General features: G+C 46.8%; 1 protein-coding gene and 1 long non-coding RNA gene across 2 annotated transcripts in view; one reads left to right on the forward strand and one right to left on the reverse strand.

Annotated features, from left to right (window-relative positions):
* The window catches only part of LOC142592698 (uncharacterized), a 75,980-nt gene extending 71,884 nt beyond the window's left edge, over positions 1 to 4,096 (forward strand). The window contains exon 4 of the long non-coding RNA XR_012830782.1: positions 3,927 to 4,096. This is a non-coding gene — a long non-coding RNA (uncharacterized LOC142592698). The remainder of the gene's footprint in view (positions 1 to 3,926) is intronic.
* LOC142592696 (uncharacterized) overlaps positions 1 to 21,691 on the reverse strand; it is a 409,269-nt gene that overhangs the window by 85,933 nt on the left and 301,645 nt on the right. The gene's annotated exons all lie outside the window — the stretch shown is intronic.

A 21,691-nucleotide genomic window follows, 5' to 3' on the forward strand; every position in this document is an offset into this window, starting at 1 on the left:
ATGCATAACTCGACCAAGGCTGGATCGCTGGCGCCCGCATACCTTCCAAAAAGTACTAAGCAATTCGCGACGCGCGTACAAGCAGATGAGATACGCTTTGGTGAAAACAGACAATGGATAGAAGCATCGCTAATGGAAACTTCTAATATACGCGGGCGCGAAAAGCGCTGAGCGGAAAGCCTAGCGAACCGGTCACGGGAGAAATAGAAACCTGCTTATATATATATATATATATATATATATATATATATATATATAATGTAATGTTGTGACGCCACAGTAAGGGCCGACCTATATTGAGTCTCAGAGACGCGCCGAAGGACGCTCGGCCCAATCCACTATGACGATCCGGCCATCCGCACGATGCGAAGGGCACACACGTGGTGATGGTAAAATACACACGAAGTGCACAATAAATGGCCATACTAACTTCTCCCGCACGAGAGCGGCCACCCTGGCCGCAGCCTAAAGGTACGGGAAACGCCGCGTGCAGGGCTTCATACGAGAAAGGTTGACCACTTCGCTAAAGCGGCAACGGCGGTCAGTTGAGAGAATAACTGGGGTCACACGATAATTAACGGGAGAAGTCATTTCCAGGACCGCGTGTGTGCAAAAAAAGTGGAACTGACACTTTTCACACAACCCAGGAGTGTGAACTGGTGTCCAGAGCAGCACTTCTTCGCTGGGCTGGCAGAAAACTACGCGATTACATGTGTCATAATGAACCTTGCGGCCCTGTTCTCTGGCTTCGGTGTCAAAGCGGCCACGCTGGCGACAACGGTCAAGGCGCGAAACATATTCTTCGCAGGAAGATTAAGATAGACTGACAGGGGCAGAGAAAAAACGTCGAGAAATGAACTGGGCGAACGGCCATAAACAAGGTTGAATAGCGAGTAACCGCTTGTCCATTGAACGGCGGTGTTATACGCGAAGATGACAAAAGGCAAAACTGCGGCCCGATTTCCGTTATCTAGCTGAAGATAGGCGGCTCCCTGCCTGAACAGCCAGCCTCACATTCATTTTTCTCAAATTGTCGGGGTTCACATGCTCTTTTGTCTGTTTTGGGACTACATGGAGCTGCTGCTTGCTGTTAACCTCCTGAAGTATACAGTAACTGTCATAGTTGATCTTATGTTCGCCATTCTGTAAAGTAAAAAGATGATTTAAAAGTAGGAGCTGATATTTTGTGATCACGACAATTTCGTTACAAGCTAACATAAAAAAGCGGGTACCTTCCATGAAGCAGATGATTTCTTATGCACTTCACAATGTGACACACACAACAGAAGAAGTACAGACTGCTGTCTGGAATACAGGGATGTTCAATTTTCTGCTTAGGTGCATGAGAGTTGCCTGTCACACCAAATGTTGATCACATTCACTTGTTTGTGCTTGCTCCATCGCTTATGACGGCTATCACTGTAGCATTTTGTTTATGAAGCTCTATGACGGCTTTAAAAAGCATCCTTGCGTGGACTCTTCCAGGACAGACAGACAGACAGACAAACAACGAACTTTATTTAATCCTGAGGAGCTACCAGGACCTCCTAACGGGAGGCCAGGAGATGCATTTTTTGGAGCGAAGCTGGCGATTGGTAGTACCCACGAATGAAATAGGGGCACAAACGTAAGCGCAAGTGCATGATCTGCCATGGCTGTCGATTGCTGGTCGTCTGCTTCATATGTTTGCTCGTTGAATGTGACAGCTTGGCGCACTTTCATTTCCACTAGTATGAGGATTCCACGGCAGCTTACTCGTTTTGTTTCATAAGTGCACCAATGCTGTTAAGCGAAACCTTATTAAAAGCGAACTCGAAAGGCCCTTGATAATTTTTTTAATGCGCGATGACGCAGGTAGTGGCAAAATATTCATCTTTGACATCAGCCTATAACAGGGCTTGATATCTTAAGATGGAGGGAATTCATCGACCAGTCGGTTTTATAGCGCTTTCCTCTGGCTGACTTTGCTTTTGAAGCTTTCAACACTGCGTGAAGAGCAATCTTTTGCGCTTGAGGAAGACACACTTGAAAGCCCGAATTTCTTTTTTGGCTTTGTCGCCAAAAATTCTAGCCCAAATCAGTTTCTAAGGTTTTTATATGTTAAACGTACCCTTTGGTGAGGCTTGGTTAGTTCCTTGGTTTTCTTGTTCTTTCGCTTTTCCCGTGCTCGGATATTTTTTCTTGTGCTCCTGCACGGTGGGCACAAGCTTTTCTGAGACAGCCTAAAGCATTTTGCGCTCTTCCACCCGTCCTGGGTCTTGGAAGCTGATGTTGCTGCCGAAATGGAGGGGAATAAACCACAATGACAGCGCGTGCACACTTTTAGGTTGCTAACGTAAGTGAGAAATGCGGATAGTTTCTTCAAGCTTGAGAGTTTTAGCGGTTCACCCGAACCATATTCGTTGTACACGCACGGAGGAACAAGCCTTCCGCATAAGCTGAGTTCAGCAGTGAAGTCCTTCCTCATAACCACAGCCCTGTAGATCACAACAATACCACTGTCTTCATCAACAGTGAACAGTCATGAGCTGGACATTCCAGGACTCGAAACTTGAGTGCTCTCTGAATGCAGGGAACGAAGATGCTTCTTCTGAACACATCTCTAGAACGGAAGGGACCTCAGTTTCTTTAGCATTACTGTTTTTTATGTTTACATCACGTCACCATCACTTTAAGACACACGAACATCGCAATTTACTGTTGCTCTTAGCTTCGAAGATTTTCTTCTGGGCTTTGATGCTTTTGCTTTCGATAGGCGCGAAGGAATGATGGGGAATATAAGTGACTCTGCACCCATCTAAAGCGTCCACCTGCCACGTGGAATCTTAAGAATGCTGCCTTTAACGATGTGCTCGAAAGTGATTAAGTCCTCGGCGCGTTAAGTGCTGCCGACAGCACGTTTTCTCTTGAGAAGCATATCCACTTTGGCAGCCCAGCGCGCTGCAAGTCGGCACACAGACTCTTTGTCAAACTTGGCTTACAACACAATACACGTGATCTCCAAGTCACCTACCTATATTCCAATTTATAGACAAGCGATAACACCAAAGGAACTTTTTCGGAGTGCACGCCGGCGACAGACAGCCTAGACTAACACCAATAAAAGCACTGAACGTGCCCGCCGACAGCCGGCAGCTCGATCCCAACGCGACGCAATCGCCATCTCCGAAGGCATAGACGAATTGGAGCCGCCTCCGAAGCAGACTTATCCAACTGACCTAATGTACAAGCGTGGGGTGCGGCCGGTATCTGTATTTGCACCGGTATTTGGAGTTTCTGGCGTGGACACGGCGCAGTAGGAGCTGTGAAGCAACAAAAGCAAAAATGTGTGCGCGCCGCCGTATTGGCCGGTTGCCTTCGCTCAAAAAGATCGCGTTCTCCTGATGCCTGTGGCAGAAAGGATGTTCCACGTTCACTCCCATGGTTCTACAACGAAAAGTAAATACCCCAGAAACTGAACGAAGAAATAGCGCATTTCAATTCGTAGAGTATCGCACGCGAAATGCGAAGTTTGTGGGATCGTCCCCCACCTACAGCAACTACATTTTTCATCCACCGTCATTTCCATTAATTTATCGTTTCTTTATTTTATTTATTCGGCACAAGTAATTTTCCCTGTGATGTCCTTGGTGTCACTGTTTGTTGGCTTCTTATGATATGCGCACACAAATGTTACTCGGGAAAAGGTGCGAGGTTATTAGGTGTTTTTTTTTTTGTCACAGAAACGCGGAACGAAATTATGGCAGGTGTACGTATGTGGTGGTTCTCAGGGAAATGTGCTTGCAGGGCTAATAATTTGACGACAGAAACTGCGCGACCAGTTTCTATATGAGGTTGAGACTTCTGTATGTAAGAGAGTTACATTTTTCTTTCCGGTTATTTGAGGAGAGGAATGATAACCATTAGTTGATTTTTTTTTTTTGCAGAGGATGGCTTGGAGAGCATCCTGGCAAAGTGTATGAAACTGATAAAAAGATCTTGAAGGCAAGAACGGCGACTCGCCAAACATCTCGCCACAGGCAAGGCGGTCCCCCAGGCGAGGAAACAGGCAACCGGTGACAGATGACAAAAACTGGCTCAAAGCTGTCAAGAGGGCCTCGACTACAAAGGTCAGTTACATGTTCAGGAGTAATTTGTATGAAATTTGTATAATGCACAACAGAAAACGCCACCCCAAAATATTACATGTCAAACATTTTTCTGGCCTCGTATGCAAAACCTTTTTAATAGGACCTTGAAGTGAGTTTTTTTTTTTTTTTTATTGTGCACAAGGATATGCCTTTCTGAACATTTGATCTTAGCCTGCATACACGTTCAGTGAGAACACTGTAAGAATAGGTTAGGTGGCTGAACGAAGGCCGTCCAGGCGCAAAAAATTTGTGCATGTATCGCGTCGCCCTCGGCAGATGGCGCCACAGACACGAGGGCCTTAGTTTTGAACCAGAGAAGGAGGGCAAGAGTCATTACGGATGTTAAAAGCGTCAATAAACCGTTCGTATTCGCTTCCTACGTTAAACTACACGCGTATGGTATTCCAGCTTGAGACCGAAACTTGTTTGCGATGAACAAGGCATACGTTTCACGAGACTAAGCGTGCTCCGAGAGCTATGCAGTGCACGCTCTCATCCATACCGGTATAGGAGCTTGGCACGACGAGTCCAGCGCAACGGTAGTCCGCAATACTGATCAGGCTCCTTGACGCTGCAGCGAACTGTGTCAAATATTAGTGGCTAGGATACCTAGCTCACCCACCGAACTGAGCAACCTCCCACGAAAACTAGTTTTACGTGTACTGTAACCTGTATAAGCCGGTAGTTAAATTTTAATTCGCAGCAAACAACTTTCTAATGTGCCTATTCGAAGGCCGCATTTTTTAATAACCGAAGTTGAATGTTCAGGTAGAGATGGTGGGGACGTTAGTGTTGAGGATGGACTAGCCTTGGTTTGTCGGCATTTGCTCTGCGTGAGTCAGTCGTATGGACGACTGTCATCTAAAAGCCAGGGACGCAAAAGCAGTAAAGTTTTGTGCAGGTTGACATTTATTTGACAGGTACATAGAGCTTGCCATAAACTGAATAATTCGTACAAGCGTTAATGTTCCATAAACAAACTGGACACTGGCACACATTTCACGCACACGGGGAAGTTCATGACGCCCATCATTTAATTCCGCAAATTAAACGTAGATTTTTCACCTACTGATGCTTCGACAGATTTCGCAGCTCCTGCGACCTATTTTCTGGCTCAGATTTCTGTTTGCAGAACTGCCTCATTCTCGTGGCTGCATAACTGTGTAGCACGGCAGCCATAACTCAAATCTTTCAGCGTTACTACAGGTTCACCTTGACGAGATTCATTTTCAACGTGACAGTTTCCGAATTTAGGGGGTTTAATCAAACTGTAAACTGATAACATGTTGTAAAGCTGCAGAAATGTGGGCATAGATGGGTGGTCATTCTGGCCTCCAGCCTGTCGAATGATCCCAAGGAAGCGTTCCAAGACGTCTTGGTTAAGTTTTCCTGTTAAAACATATTTGAAACGGCACTACTTTAGCAGTTATCTTGAAGGTTCCAGTGCGGACAAAACGGTCACACGAAGGCCCTCAGTGGTTTGCTCGGTTAGGCAACTTGCTCTTGAGATTTTTCGTGGCACGAATTCTTTTTCCCATTTATTTGAGCAATGCAACGACGAGGCCAGGACCTTCAAATAACTGCTGCCAACAGTGATGCTTTCCTTTCGATGGTTTCGGTTGAGAGCATCAAAAAGATCATTGACCCTTAGTGTGAATTTTACTGTTGCCTTGACATTTTCGAGCCATTTTGTGCCTCACTTCGAGTAGAAGCGCAAGCCTTTCGCTACACTCCAGCTGAACAACTGAGTGGCCAGCTTTACCCGCATTTTTTCGGTCGTTGAAGTGTTGATGCGGGACAGAGTTAATTTGCGCCAAACACGCAAATTTCCCGGCTGTTTAGAATCCTCCATAAACAGCCTGTCAAAATGTGCCGAGTCAACGCGATTGCCCTTTACGCACGCTTTCGGTGAAAGTCAACGGTTCCAAACGCATTTCATAAGATGGGGTGCGTCAAAGAACACATATACATTGCGTTTTTCATCAGTGGCATGGATGAAGTAGTTGCGGGTACGTTGCAATGCTCCAGTGACTCCGAACTCTTTCCACATCGCACGGTTCGTGCTTGCGCCATCACGTACGTCCGCGTCGACTAAGGCTCCAGTGTCTTAAAGCAAAAATATTGCTTTTAGGACGAGCTGAGCGAGTCCCCCACTATGGCGCGCCTCATAATCAAAGTGGTTTTGGCACGTAAAACACCACAATTTAATTATTTTTTTACGCGCACGGACACACAGACACGCGCGCACGCACGCACACACAATCCTTCTAAGCACCGCTCTACCTCTACTATGCGACTGGCTTGTTACGCTTCACACAGACACTTCTTTCCACTTTGACATTGCTAATGCTAATGCAATAAAATGCACTTGTCGAAAATTTAGGCAGTGCTTCAATACCGACATGCTACCACGAGTTCTAACGAAATCATGGTTCGCAACTGCGAAAATTGCATTCTATTCTTTCCCTACAATACATATATCTTTCCCGTCCGTGCCTCATTCATGAATTTTAACTTACCGAACATACCTCGTGGTTTTGTAACAGCTGCATGCAGCGAGTCTTGTGCAACATCTAATAAAAGTTTACAGATAACCTGTCAACATGTCTATTAGGCAAGTTTTACCATAACGTTAGCACTACTTCCATATGGGTACTGTGTTTCTAAATTACATATGGAATACGCCTTTAATACATTATTTCCTGTCTTTGTATTTTTCGGGTATGGTTGCCCCCTGACACCCTACACGTCCTGTAATACATTCCTGGTCCTGAGACACGACTTGTGAGAAACGATGTCCAAAAGTACAATAATTACATTTTATAGCTCTCTTGCTTTTTATAACACGTGAGAATTGTAGTACTGTGTAGGTTTGCCCTGCAGAAAGTTAAATGTTACTGAAAGCTTATGATATTTGCTTTGTTTCCCATGTGCCAGAATACGGTGACAGAATTGAAGTTTCGTATCGTTGCTTTTGTATAAGGTGGGCAAGCTGTGCAAGCGGCGGCGGCAGGAGCCTCGTCGGAGGAAGACGACACGGCGCAGATAAGTTAGTGCTTTCAGTATTGCAGTGCTGGAACGGCAGTCGTAACTGCATCGTATGCCCGGCTAACCTGCAGCTTTGATTTGCTGCACAATATGGGTGCAGAAGGAAACTTTATTTCTCTTTCGTGAAAAAGGGAGATATAGACGTTGTTGACTTCATCGTATTACATAACCTGAATTCTAATTCTAGGTTTAGTTGTGGGTAAATCTGGCGGCTTCCTGTGCAGAGCATAAAGCATGACAGGTTGTTTCTATGTGTAAAGCAAAATGATTATTATATTACTACAGCTAGATCATCACAGCCAGTCAACTTTTCATCTTTGCTAAGTGGCACCATGAAGGGGTAAAAGAACAGTTTCCTTTATATTAATGTATATGTCTTCTCTATTATGACTACTGTTTGTGCTGCAATTTCTCATCTGATAGTGCATTGAATTCAACTTTGGTGTATCATTCTTTTGATGCAGCATTTAATTTCCATATTTCTGTTTTCCAAAATGCTTGTTGCACTGTGTGACGCTTTACTTGGGTTTATTTATATTTAGTATTTTAAATTTGTGTACCTTACACCTCATTCTTAGGCTGTAAAATAGGCTGCAGTACTCCAAATAAGAAGACACACAACGCAGTTTGTGCAGGATGCAAGGAATAATTGCCCATTGAAATGTCGAGGTTTGAAACAATGACGACCGGCTTTGGGGGACAAAATTGAAGTTAATTAGAATTGACAGTTCGTTGAGTTTGTGCGAAAGCGATGTTTACAGAGCTGTTCAATGTCAATTTGGAGTTTCATTCCGGGATCGGGGTGGTAAGCCAGTTTTGTATATTGCGCAGCTGTTGCAAAACATCCCAATAAGGTGACAATGCAAATTATTAAAGGGGTTGGGACACCAAATTTTGAGGCAATAAAAAGCATGTTGCAGGCTGCTTCCGTATGCAAAGACACCCAGAACGAGGTATTGGACGTTGCAAACATTTCAAGATAATTTTAATTCTGCTCCAAAATGTCATTAAAAACTCCTTCTCGTAGTCGAGACTCATCGCTAGCGCGGCAGTTACTACGTCACAGAGCAGGAACGAAAATATCGACGTCATAGCACAATAGCACAAAAACATGACGTATGATGAGTAGCTATGAAATGCCGATTACGGAGCCTGCTGAGCCGAGCGACCGAGCATAGCCTGCACTATGACCAAACTACAGGCATATAGAAATCCTTTCTCAATGCAAATAAGGGGTAAGGGATGCAGACACGGACACAAGAGGACAGAAGTGGACAACACGAACGCCGCACGGCGCCCGCGAACGGCAAACTGCGTGCGGCGAGTTGCCGTGCGAACGGGCCTTTACACGTTTGAGTGTGACACTAGCCGGCCGACTCCGAAAGGGACCAGGATATGCGGCGTTCGTGTTGTCCGCTTCTCTCCTCGCATAGTCGCGTAGTTCGGCAGCCCGGAGCGGTCTCTCGTTCGCTTGGCCTTTCTCAATGTGAGGGCCCGTCCACGTTACCGGCACGGAAACTCGCCGCACGTGTTTGCCGTTCGCGGCCCCCCTTGCGACGGCGGTTTTGTTCGCGAACAGCGAGATTTCCTTGCCGTGGAGAGGATGGGCCCGGGACCCGTTTGTGCGGCAGCCGTACGGCGAAGCGGCCACTCAGCGACCGAGGAGTGGTCACTGTGGCACCGAAGGCAGCTTCACCGCCTCTGATCGTTCAGCGCCGCCGATATCGTCGCTAGGCCTTTTCCGGTTCACTTCAAAGCTAAAGCTTACGGCGCTTCGGAATGAATCACCGACTCTCACAAGCCGCAATATTTTCATACCGTTGTTGTCACTCTTCGCAATAATTATAATAATCGCGACATGCACGCGTGCTCTGCCAGCAGAGCTGGCCTCTGCTGGCAGAGCACGCGTATGCGCGAGCAGACGACGCAGCATAGTTTTACGTCACTATTTTTTGTGGCCCACGTGACCAAGCCATGTTGCGTTTCCTCCTCTGTGACGTCATAGCATCCCCCGGACCAGAAACCGAAATCGCTCGGTATAATAATGCTATTATTAAATTATTTATCGGATATATATGAATCCCGCTGTGTGTATCGTGCTCCCTGAAGCATGACGCAACGTTTGAATCAACAAACGCATGAACGAAAATTTTGATGTCTCCACCCCTTCAAGGTGGCACGAATATTCGACTAACATATGAATGCAACGATAGGGTTGTCACAAAAAACCTCTAATATAAATGGCATAAGAACAAGCATTACTTGCTCGGCCTAGTGCATTGATACGTCCTTCAGGGCATGCTGCACGTGTCACTACATTGACTTCTTCATAATGTGTCTTTTGTGAACATAACTCAATTTCACCCACGAAATCAGCGCAGACATGATTAAGTCCGCCGTTTTTGTTTCGAGCTTGCACGCAAAGACCTGCCATCGCGGAACGCTTCCGAGTCACCAAAATTATCACCCTACTCATTCCACACCCACAGCGCCGCATTCGACTCCCCTTGGATGTACCTCCTCTGCTTTACTCTTTCCTAGTATTCGCGCATTGATGGCCCACTGTACATATGTTTCTATCGAGGGCGGGGCACGTCTACACTCACAGCACCGCCATTGTCCGACGTTCCGCGTATGGTGGTCTGTTCTGTTTCGTGTTTTCGAGCGCAGGGCTCACATTGGCTCCCGTTCCCACATTTCATGTCACCGTCGTGCCTCGTCGTAACCGAGGTGATCATCAGCGCTCTTCTCTAGCTGCTCGCGCTCCTGCTGCAATCTCTCGTCCGCAACGCGAGCCTTGCTCTCCCCTCTTCATATAATATAGGTTTCATATATAATGTCGGCCGGACAGGCCGCCATTGGAATATGAACCTGGCAACGTTTAACGCTAGAACGTTATCTAGTGAGGCGAGTCTAGCAGTGCTATTGGAGGAATTAGAGGGCAGTAAATGGGATATAATAGGGCTCAGTGAAGTTAGGAGGCCAAAAGAAGCATATACAGTGCTAAATAGCGGGCACGTCCTGTGCTACCGGGGCTTAGCGGAGAGAAGAGAACTAGGAGTCGGATTCCTGGTTAATAAGAATATAGCTGGTAACATACAGGAATTCTATAGCATTAACGAGAGGGTGGCAGGTCTTGTTGTGAAACTTAATAAGAGGTACAAAATGAAGATTGTACAGGTCTACGCCCCTACATCCAGTCATGATGACCAGGAAGTCGAAAGCTTCTATGAAGACGTGGAATCGGCGATGGGCAGAGTGAAAACTAAATACACTATACTAATGGGCGACTTTAATGCCAAGGTAGGCAAGAAGCAGGCTGGAGACAAGGCAGTGGGTGAATATGGCATAGGCACTAGGAATAGCAGGGGAGAGTTATTAGTAGAGTTTGCGGAACAGAATAATATGAGGATAATTAATACCTTCTTCCGCAAGCGGGTTAGCCGAAAGTGGACGTGGAGGAGCCCGAATGGTGAAACTATAAATGAAATAGACTTCATACTCTGCGCGAACCCTGGCATCATACAAGATGTAGACGTGCTCGGCAAGGTGCGCTGCAATGACCATAGGATGGTAAGAACTCGAATTAGCCTAGACTTGAGGAGGGAATGGAAAAAACTGGCACATAAGAAGCCAATAAATAATTTAGCGGTAAGAGGGAAACTAGAGGAATTCCGGATCAAGCTAAAGAACAGGTATTCGGCTTTAACTCAGGAAGAGGACATTAGTGTTGAAGCAATGAATGACAATCTTATGGGCATCATTAGGGAGTGCGCAATAGAAGTCGGTGGTAACTCCGTTAGACAGGAGACCAGTAAGCTATCGCAGGAGACGAAAGATCTGATCAAGAAACGCCAATGCATGAAAGCCTCTAACCCTACAGCTAGAATATAACTGGCAGAAATTTCGAAGTTAATCAACAAGCGTAAGACAGCTGACATAAGGAAGTATAATATGGATAGAATTGAACATGCGCTCAGGAACGGAGGAAGCCTAAAAACAGTGAAGAAGAAACTAGGAATTGGCAAGAATCAGATGTATGCGTTAAGAGACAAAGCCGGCAATATCATTACTAATATGGATGAGATAGTTCAAGTAACTGAGGAGTTCTATAGAGATTTATACAGTACCAGTGGCATCCACGACGATAATGGAAGAGAAAATAGTCTAGAGGAATTCGAAATCCCAAAGGTAACGCCGGAAGAAGTAAAGAAAGCCTTAGGAGATATGCAAAGGGGGAAGGCAGCTGGGGAGGATCAGGTAACAGCAGATTTGTTGAAGGATGGTGGACAGATTGTTCTAGAGAAACTGGCCACCCTGTATACGCAATGCCTCATGACCTCGAGCGTACCGCAATCTTGGAAGAACGCTAACATAATCCTAATCCATAAGAAAGGGGACGCCAAAGACTTGAAAAATTATAGACCGATCAGCTTACTGTCCGTTGCCTACAAAGTATTTACTAAGGTAATTGCAAATAGAATCAGGAACACCTTCGACTTCTGTCAACCAAAGGACCAGGCAGGATTCCGTAAAGGCTACTCAACAATAGACCATATTCACACTATCAATCAAGTGATAGAGAAATGTGCAGAATATAACCAACCCTTATATATAGCTTTCATTGATTACGAGAAAGCGTTTGATTCAGTCGAAAACTCAGCAGTCATGGAGGCATTACGGAATCAGGGTGTAGAGGAGCCATATGTAAAAATACTGGAAGATATCTATAGCGGCTCCACAGCCACCGTAGTCCTCCATAAAGCAAGCAACAAAATCCCAATACAGAAAGGCGTCAGGCAGGGAGATACGATATCTCCAATGCTATTCACAGCGTGTTTACAGGAGGTATTCAGAGACCTAGATTGGGAAGAATTGGGGATAAAAGTTAATGGAGAATACCTTAGTAACTTGCGATTCGCTGATGATATTGCCTTGCTTAGTAACTCAGGGGACCAATTGCAATGCATGCTCACTGACCTGGAGAGGCAAAGCAGAAGAGCGGGTCTAAAAATTAATCTGCAGAAAACTAAAGTAATGCTTAACAGTCTCGGGAGAGAACAGCAATTTACAATAGGCAGCGAGGCACTGGAAGTCGTAAGGGAATACATCTACTTAGGGCAGGTAGTGACGGCGGATCCGGATCATGAGACGGAAATAATCAGAAGAAGAAGAATGGGCTGGGGTGCGTTTGGCAGGCATTCCCAAATCATGAACAGCAGGTTGCCATTATCCCTCAAGAGAAAAGTATAGAATAGCTGTGTCTTACCAGTACTCACCTACGGGGCAGAAACCTGGAGGCTTACTAAAAGGGTTCTACTCAAATTGAGGACGACACAACGAGCTATGGAAAGAAGAATGATAGGTGTAACGTTGAGGGATAAGAAAAGAGCAGATTGGGTGAGGGAACAAACGCGAGTTAATGACATCTTAGTTGAAATCAAGAAAAAGAAATGGGCATGGGCAGGACATGTAATGAGGAGGGAAGATAACCGATGGTCATTAAGGGTTACGGACTGGATCCCAAGGGAAGGGAAGCGTAGCAGGGGGCGGCAGAAAGTTAGGTGGGCGGATGAGATTAAGAAGTTTGCAGGGACGGCATGGCCACAATTAGTACATGACCGGGGTTGTTGGAGAAGCATGGGAGAGGCCTTTGCCCTGCAGTGGGCGTAACCAGGCTGATGATGATGATGATGATGATAATAATTACTCGACGGAACTCTGGCGCTAGTCTCAACGGGAGCTGCAGTGGCAGTGGTTGCACCAGCGTGGGAATTACGGGAAGCACATGGATTTGCCTAAATTTCGTCCTTCTGGCTTCAAGCGGCTTTTTGAGATTGTAAACTAGTCATTTTCAACAATGTGCTGTGTAATCGGTAATCAAATAAACATTAACATTGTGCGACGGCAGGATTTGAACACAGGACCTCTAACAGAGACGCCGGATATTGAAACCATTAAGCCACAGATGCACGTATCGATAAGCGATGTGAAACACCCTTATGAATTTATCGCAGGCATGAGTCACCTTAAGCCGCTTGGTATGTTTCGATTTGGCCACCTCGACCAGCTCAACCATTCCAATTAGTTGCGATTGTCCATATTCACGGCGTCTTGTGCACTTCGAAGAGTATAGATTGCTATGAAATTTATAATAAGATTTATATTGCGTAGCATACGAAGCCACAAACACGCCTGAATCCACACGTACGAATATGAGACAAATCCAAGTACTTCCCATCATCCCCATGGTAGGACAACGACGGCAGTAGCAGAGTTCCCTGCAGTATATTGTAGGAAACTCTATGCCCCTTGTCCTCCAAAACCGGATCACGTGTTCAAACCTATCCTCTCGCCCCATTCGTTCGCGCAGCGCCGGTTTGGTGACTCTCGCTGCTACCCTCCCCTCCGGCTTCGCCGTCCCTTGTCCCACTGTCGCGGCTCTTCCGCGGTGCCGGTGGCGGGCGTGCCTTGCCCCCTCGCGCCTGATCCTCGGTTATCCACTCCTTCGTCTCGGCGTCGCGTGGCTGTATGGCTCTCTGCGGTGTCTATCGCTTCTCCGTTTGCGGAGCGCGTTCCTCGGTGTCATATGTCGCCTCTGGCAGTGCTTGCGCCTGGCTGTCCTGCCACCTCCACTCTTGCCCTGTACGTCCCCATACCTGGCGCAGTGCCGTTGCGGTGACTCGAAAGACAATTCTAGCGTTTCGCGTTACTTCTACTTCCCATGTGCACCACAAGCAGGTGCGGCCAAATTGATCCCTGTCTGTGAGTGAATGAGTGCGTGACCTCCACTCGATACCCCTGTTCTCCACCCATTTCGCCTTCCCACCTCTGAAGTAACAATAAATAATTGCTAATCTCGCCCTCCCTTTCCGCTGCTGTCACCCACTATACGATGGTGCGTTACCAGAGTGCCGACTCCATAGCGGCGGATCACGGTGTGTGCTACCGACACCGGAACGCTGAACTGACTACGTTTTGCACTGCGTGTTCTGTATGCATTACAAAGAGGCGCAATGGTCGACCAATATCTTTTCCAATATTCACGCGTCCAGCGCACGCTCGAGGAAGGTTTGGAACGAAAGGCGGGAATGCTTAACGCCTCCTTCATCTCCTGCCGTGGGTCGGGCCGATATTGCGCTATCTTCGGGGGCGGCTCAGGTAAGGGGAGTGCTTGACGCCTGCCTCACCTCCGCCGCGGGTCGGCTCGGCACTGCATTATCTTGCACCATCTGCACTATGCATGGACTCACTGCACCACCATCAATACCCCTTTCCGGTATCTTCACTCGTACACCTTTCTCTAATATTCGCAGATTGACGGCACGCTGTGAGGTTTGCAAGAAAAGTGGGTCGCAGCACCATCATTTTCTTTCCTTCGCCTTGTTTCCTCAGTGTTTTTCTAATATTCGTGCATCCGAGGTCCTTTCTAGGAAGGTTTGGAACGAAAGTGCGGGAAGCCTACACTTGCAGGGTCACCGTCAACGGCCCTTACCTGTATGTCCTCTGGTTCACGTTTTTCTACTATACGCAAATTCAAGGGACGCAGTGAGAAGGATTGCAGCAAAACTGGGGGCGTCCACACTCACGGCGCCGTCGTTGTTCCCCTTCCCTGTATATGCAGTGCTTCGTGGTTTCGTAATATTTTCGCATCCACAGCACGCTGAATACATATATATATATACATATATAAACAGGCTTTCATTTCTCCCGTGACCCCCGCGCTAGGCTTTCCGCTCAGCGCAGGTCGCGCCCGCGTATATCAGAAGTTTCTATTAGCGATGGTTCTATCCATTGTCTGTATATATATATATATATATATATATATATATATATATATATATAATATGCTTGCGTTTCTGTGTGGACTACCGGAAGCTAAATAAAGTTACAAAGAAAGACGTATACCCACTTCTCCGTATAGCTGATTCACTCGACAGGCTTCGACAGGCTTCTACAGGCACGTTACTTCTCTTCAATGGACTTAAAAAGCGGATGTTGGCACATCGAAGTAGACGAAAAAACTGCGTTCGTGACGCCAGACGGCCTATACGAATTTAAAGTCTTGCCTTTCGGCTTGCGTTCTGCCCCTGCTACGTTCCAACGCCTCATGGATACTCAGGGTGTCTACCAAGTTGACATTTCCAAATTCCCTGAGTTTTCCAGGTTTTACCTGAAAACCTTTGCGAAATTGCCTCAATGAGCCAGAACTTTGTTTTATGTCAAGGCAGGCTGACACCACCTTGCCCGATGCTGTCACTCTCTAGTAAGCATGCTGAAACAAAGAAAAGACTTAATCCAGTTTGAATAGTAAGGAGTAATATCTATTTTATTTAAAAAGAAAACAGAAGGAAGGTGTTAGTAAAATTCACAGCGAACGAAATGATAACGCCCATTCCAAATTGAGTCGAATATTTTCAAATACGAATGAAAAGGAGATGCATACATAAGTATTTTTTAATATCAGCTATTTCTATCAACTGATAGCAAGCTCATATGTATGAGGTCCTGAACTTTGTCACAACTAAGGTTCTCTCTCAGCAGCTCGGAAGTCAACCTCAACTGTCCTGACATACTCTCAGCCCATACACAACATCTCAGTGTTGGGTTTCACTGCTTAAACAATTTATTTTGGTTTGGATGAGGGACACCTGCGTCTCAGCGTCAGCCAACACTTAGTTTTTTTGCTCAATCTCCTTCAAAAAGGCGGCGGCACCCTTCCTTTCCCATTAATTCCTCAGTGCGTCGGTCCTTTCTCTTCTCATCCTCCTTCTACCACGCTTTCACCACATGGATAATCTGAAGCATCCTCTTGGTCAGTTGTACAGTCAACATTTGATTTTTCGGACTTCCATGGGGCCGCAAAAAGAATTGAAAAAAAAAAAAAAACGGGCAGTCTGAAAAAAATTAATGCATGTCTTTAACTGCCTTTAAGGGCTAAAATTACCACAGGCACGTCTGAAAAAGCTCTGAAGGCCTTCCAGTACGCTTATTAGGCATATGAGGGCTTGTACTGTGACAGGAGACGGGGTGCACGCATGTGTAATTAAGGAACACATACTGTCCCGTGACAATTGCCCCCTTCGCACGCTTGTTATGCTTCACCGCCTAAGTAAAGTGTACTGAGGCGAACCTAACTTTTGGAGACTGGCATTACGCAACGCGGTGTGCTCCGCGAGCTTCAACGCCAATCGCGAAGATTACAAAGGCGGAGTCGGTGCCATTGGTCACAGCGGCGAATTCTTTCAATGAAAAACACGGCACTGCACGGCAAGAAGCTTAATAGCGAACATAGAAGCAGCTAGGCCTAACGTTGCCGCGGTGGTGGTTACGGCTGCCAGCGGATCTGCCTGCTAGAGTGCCGGTGCGAGGCGGGGAGATAATCAAAATAGCGGCGGTGGCGGCTTTAATGCCATTTCAGACCTGCAGTCAGGGCGATATACATTGACTATATGGAGTACGTGGTGATGCCGCAATACCGTGCAAATTATCGGGCATGTCCGAAAAATCGGGCGTCTAGAAAATCGGTCGTTAACTACTCTGGCAATACATCGTGCCGATGACACGGCGTCAATGACGATTCGTTGCCATTCCTCTGTTACTGGAGCCAGCATTAACACGACTTTCGTTCCCTTTCAATAAAGTTACAGCTAATTTTCCGTGATGGAAGCACAAATTCCCTGAGTTTTCCCTGAGTTTTTCCAGACTGTTCAAATTCCCTGAGAATTCCCGGTTTTCCCGGTTTTCCCGGTTGGTAGACACCCTGAATACTGTACTTTCGGGTCTGAAGTTGAAAACCTGCTTAGTGTATTCGACGACGTCATCGTGTTCTCCGCAACGTTTGAAGAACACCTCGAACGACTTGAAGCGGTTCTGCAGTCCATACGCTCCGCCGGCCTCACCCTGAAGCCGCAGAAATGCCACTCTGGCTTCGCGGAACTGCAGTTTCTCGGTCACGTCTTCAGCCACGCAGGTGTCCGGCCGGATCCTGGAAAAATTGCAGCCGTCGCACAGTTTCCCGTACCATCCGATAAAAAGGCTGTCAGGTGCTTCCTCGGCCTCTGTGCCTACTACTGGCGGTTTATTGCAGGCTTTGCGCGCATTGCGTCACCGTTAACTTGCCTGACGAGAGACGACGTTGCTTTTGTATGGGGCGGCGAAGAGCAAGGTGCATTAAACGACTTGCGGCAACCTCTCCAGACACCTCCAGTGCTTGCTCACTTTGATGAGACCGCTCCTACACTGATCTGCACTGATGCCAGCAATGTTGGTTTGGGAGCAGTCCTTGTGCAGCGGCAAGGCGACACAGAAAGAGTGTTTGCCTATGCAAGTAGAACACTCTCACGTACAGAGGCTAATAACTCCACAACTGAGAAAGAATGCCTCGCCGTGGTATGGGCGGTTACGAAACTTCGCCCATATTTGTATGGCCACCACTTCACAGTTATCAGCGACCACCATTCACTATGTTGGTTGACAAACCTTAAAAATCCTTCTGGACGACTGGCGCGTTGCAGCCTCAGGCTACAAGAGTTTGACATGGCTGTCACGTAAAAGTCGGGGAAACGACATACGGATGCTGACTGCTTGCCTCGATCGCCGATAGAGTCACCTGCTCCGCCCGAAGAAGAAGACTCAGCATTTCTTTGTGTTATGGACACATCCGCCATCGCGCAACAACAACGGAACGACCCCGAGTTCCTTGAACTAATCAATTACTTGGAGGGAAGATCTGCGAAACCACCTAGAGTTTTCGCAAGAGGACTGTTGTCATGTTGTTTACGGGCCAAGGTCCCTTACACAAAAAAACTTTACTTCGACCGGGTCCCCTTATCTGCTTGTCATTCCTGCAGCTCTTCGTACGGAAGTACTTCAAGCTTGCCACAACGAGGTGACTTCTGGTCACTTCGGCTTCACGCGAACATTAGGCAGAGTGCAGCAAAGGTATTACTTACCACCGCCGTGAAACATCACGGTCGCACTTGTCTCGACTGCCAGAGGCGCAAGTCGCCTCTGACGAAACCAGCCGCCCTCCTACCACCCGTCCAGGTCCCTCAAATACCATTTGATCAAATCGGAATGGACATTTTGTGCCCACTTCCTACTTCTACTGCAGGCAATCGCTTTGTTATCGTCGCAACCGACTGTCTCACACGTTACGCTGAAACAAAGGCAATCCAGAGCAGCACAGCAGCCAAGGTAGCGCGCTTTTTCATTGAGCATGTGGTGTTGCGTCACGGCGCGCCAACCGTCGTAATAACCGACCGAGCAACCCCATTTACGGCTGCACTTTTAGATCACGTCTTGCTACTAAGTGGAACGTCCCATCGAAAGTCAACCGCCTGCCATCCACAAACCAATGGGTTAACAGAGCGCATAAACAAAGGCATCGAAGACATGCTATCAATGTACGTGGATGTCTAACATAAAAATTGGGACGACATCCCACCGTATATCACCTTTGCATATAACACGGCGAAAAAAGAGACGACGCGCATGACTCTGTTCACCCTTGTTCACGGACGAGATGTACGAACGATGCTGGATGCGATGCTTCCACACGACTTTGACGACGCTGATACGGACGCCGATGTGTTTACACAACGCGCAGAAGAAGCTAGGCAGCTCGCGCACTTGCGGATCTGCCAGCAGCAAGACTACGACGCAGGCCGCTACGATCTACACCGTAGAATAGTTACCGATGAAGTCGGCGACAGAGTATGGATTCGGACACCCGTAAGGAAACGAGGCCTCTCTGAGAAGCTGTTAAGGTGATAGTTCGGACCATATCGGGTATTGCGGCGACTCAGTGATGTCACTTACGAGGTCGTTCCCGATAATCCGAATGGTACGCGGCGCCGCACACACCATCCTGAACTTGTGCACGTTGTCCGCATGAAGCCGTATGTGAGCGAATAACAATGCTAGCGCCCTTTACTTCCGCAACTGACATTTCTTGTCCAGCATCGGGACGATGCTCTCGTAGGGAGGGACAAATGACGCGCGTATTCTATGCAGACGACGACGACGATGGGAGCACTAACGGACTCCGCCTAGTGGGTCGGAGCCAGATTGGGTGATGACGAAGAAGACGTGTCGTCGCTCTCTTTGTTTTTGCACATATTGTCCTGTTCTTCGAAGTACGTCTCCCTGTGTTCTGTCCGCGTTGTACCGCGACAATATATATATATATGTATATATATATATATATATATATATATATATATATATATATATATATATATATATATATATATATATATATATATATATTTATTGTGACGACACAGTAAGGGCCGACCTTTATTGAGTCTGAGAGACGCGGCGAAGGACCCTCGGCCCAATCCACTATGACCATCTGGCTATCCGCACGATGCGAAGGGCACACACATGGTGATGATAATGTATCAATAAATGGCCACACTAACTTCTCCCGCACGAGAGCGGCCACCCTGGCCGCAGCCTAAAGCTACGGGAAACGCCGCGTGCAGGGCTTCATACGAGAAAGGTTGACCACTTCGGTAGAGCGGCAACGGCGGTCAGTTGAGGGGACAACTGGGGTCACGCGATAATTAACGGAAGAAGTCATTTTCAGGAACGCGCATGTGCCAAAAAAGTGGAACTGACACTTCTCACACAACCACTTCACCACAAGCACAACCACAACCACAAGCACTTCATCGCTGGGCTGGTAGAAAACTACTCCATTACAAGCGTCATAATGAGCCTTGCGGTCCTGTTGTCTGGCTTCAGTGTCAAAGCGGCCACGCTGGCGACAACGGTCAAGGCGGGAAACATATTATTCGCTGGAAGATTAAGAAGAACTGACAGGGGCAGAGAAGAAACGTCGAGAAAGGAACTGGGCGAACGGCCATAAACAATGTTGAATACCGAGTAACCGGTTTTGCATTGAACGGCGGTGTTATACGCGAAGATGATGAAAGGCAAAACTGCGGCCCGATTTCCGTTATCTAGCTGAAGATAGGCGGCTACCTGCCTGAACAGCCAGCCGCACATTCATTTTTCTCAAATTGTCGGGGTTCACATGCTCTTTTGTCAGTTTTGGTACTGCACGGAGCTGCTGCTTGCTGTTAACATCCTGAAGTATACAGTAGCGGTCATAGTTGATCTCATGTTCGCCATTCTGTAAAGTAAAAAGATGATTGAAAAGTTGGAGCTGATATTTTGTGATCACGATAATTTTCTTACACGCTAACATAAAAAAGCGGATACCTACCATGCCGTACTTGTGACGAAGCAGATGATTTCTTATGCACTTCACAATCTGAGACACACCACAGAGGAAGTATGGACTGCTGTCTGGAATACAGGGATGTTCAATTTTGTGCTTAGGTGCATGAGAATTGCCTGTCACACCAAATGTTGATCACATTCACTTGTTTGTGCTTGCTCCATCGCTTATGACGGCTATCACTGTAGCATTTTGTTTATGAAGCTCTATGACGGCTTTCAAAACCATCCTTGCGAGGACTCTTCCAGGAGATGCATTTTTTGGAGCGAAGCTGGCGATTGGTAGTACCCACGAATGAAATAGGGGCACAAACGTACGCACAAGTGCATGATCTGCCATGGCTGTCGATTTCTGGACGTCTTCTTTATATGTTTGCTTATTGAATGTGACAGCTTGGCGTACTTTCATTTTGTCTAGTATGGGGATTCCACAGCAGCTTGCTCCTTGTTTAATAAGTGCACCAGTGCTGTTAAGCGAAACCTTATTAAAACCGAACTCGCAAGGCATTCCCATGATAATTTGTTTAAGGTGCGATGACGTAGGTAGTGGCAAAATATTCATCTTTGACATCAGCCTATAAGCAGCAGGGCTTGATATCTTAAGAAGGAGGGAAGACACCAACCAGTCGGTTTTATAGCGCTTTCCTCTCGCTAACTTTGCTTTTGAAGCTTTCAACACTGAGTGAAGAGCAAGCTGTTGCGCTTGAGGAAGACATATTTGAAAGCCCGAATTTCTTTTTTGGCTTAGTCGCGAAATATTGTACCCCTAATAACTGTTTCTTAGGTTTTTATTTGTTAAACGTATCCTTTGGTGAGGCTTGGTTCGTTCCTTGGATTTCTTGTTTTTTCGCTTTTCCCATGCTCGGATATATTTTCTTGTGCTCATGCACAGTGGGCACAAGCTTTCCTGAGACAGCATTTTGTGCTCCTCCACACGTCCTGGGTCTTGAAAGCTGATGTTGCTGCCGAAATGGAGGGGAATAAACCACATGACCGCCCGTGCACAATTTTAGGTTGCTAACATAAGAGAGAAATGCGGATAGTTTCGTCAAACTTGAGAGTTTTAGCGGTTCGCCCGAACATATACCGCAGTAAGCCTTCCGCATAAGCTCAGTGCAACAGAGAAGTCTTTCCTTATAACCACAGCCCCGTCGGTCACAACAATACCACTGTTTTCATCAACTTTGAAGAGTCATGAGCTGGACACTCCACTACTCGACACTTGAGTGCTCTCTGAATGCAGGGAACGAAGATGCTTTCTC

This window comes from Dermacentor variabilis, chromosome 9, assembly GCF_050947875.1.
Source record: "Dermacentor variabilis isolate Ectoservices chromosome 9, ASM5094787v1, whole genome shotgun sequence".
NCBI lineage: Eukaryota > Metazoa > Arthropoda > Arachnida > Ixodida > Ixodidae > Dermacentor > Dermacentor variabilis.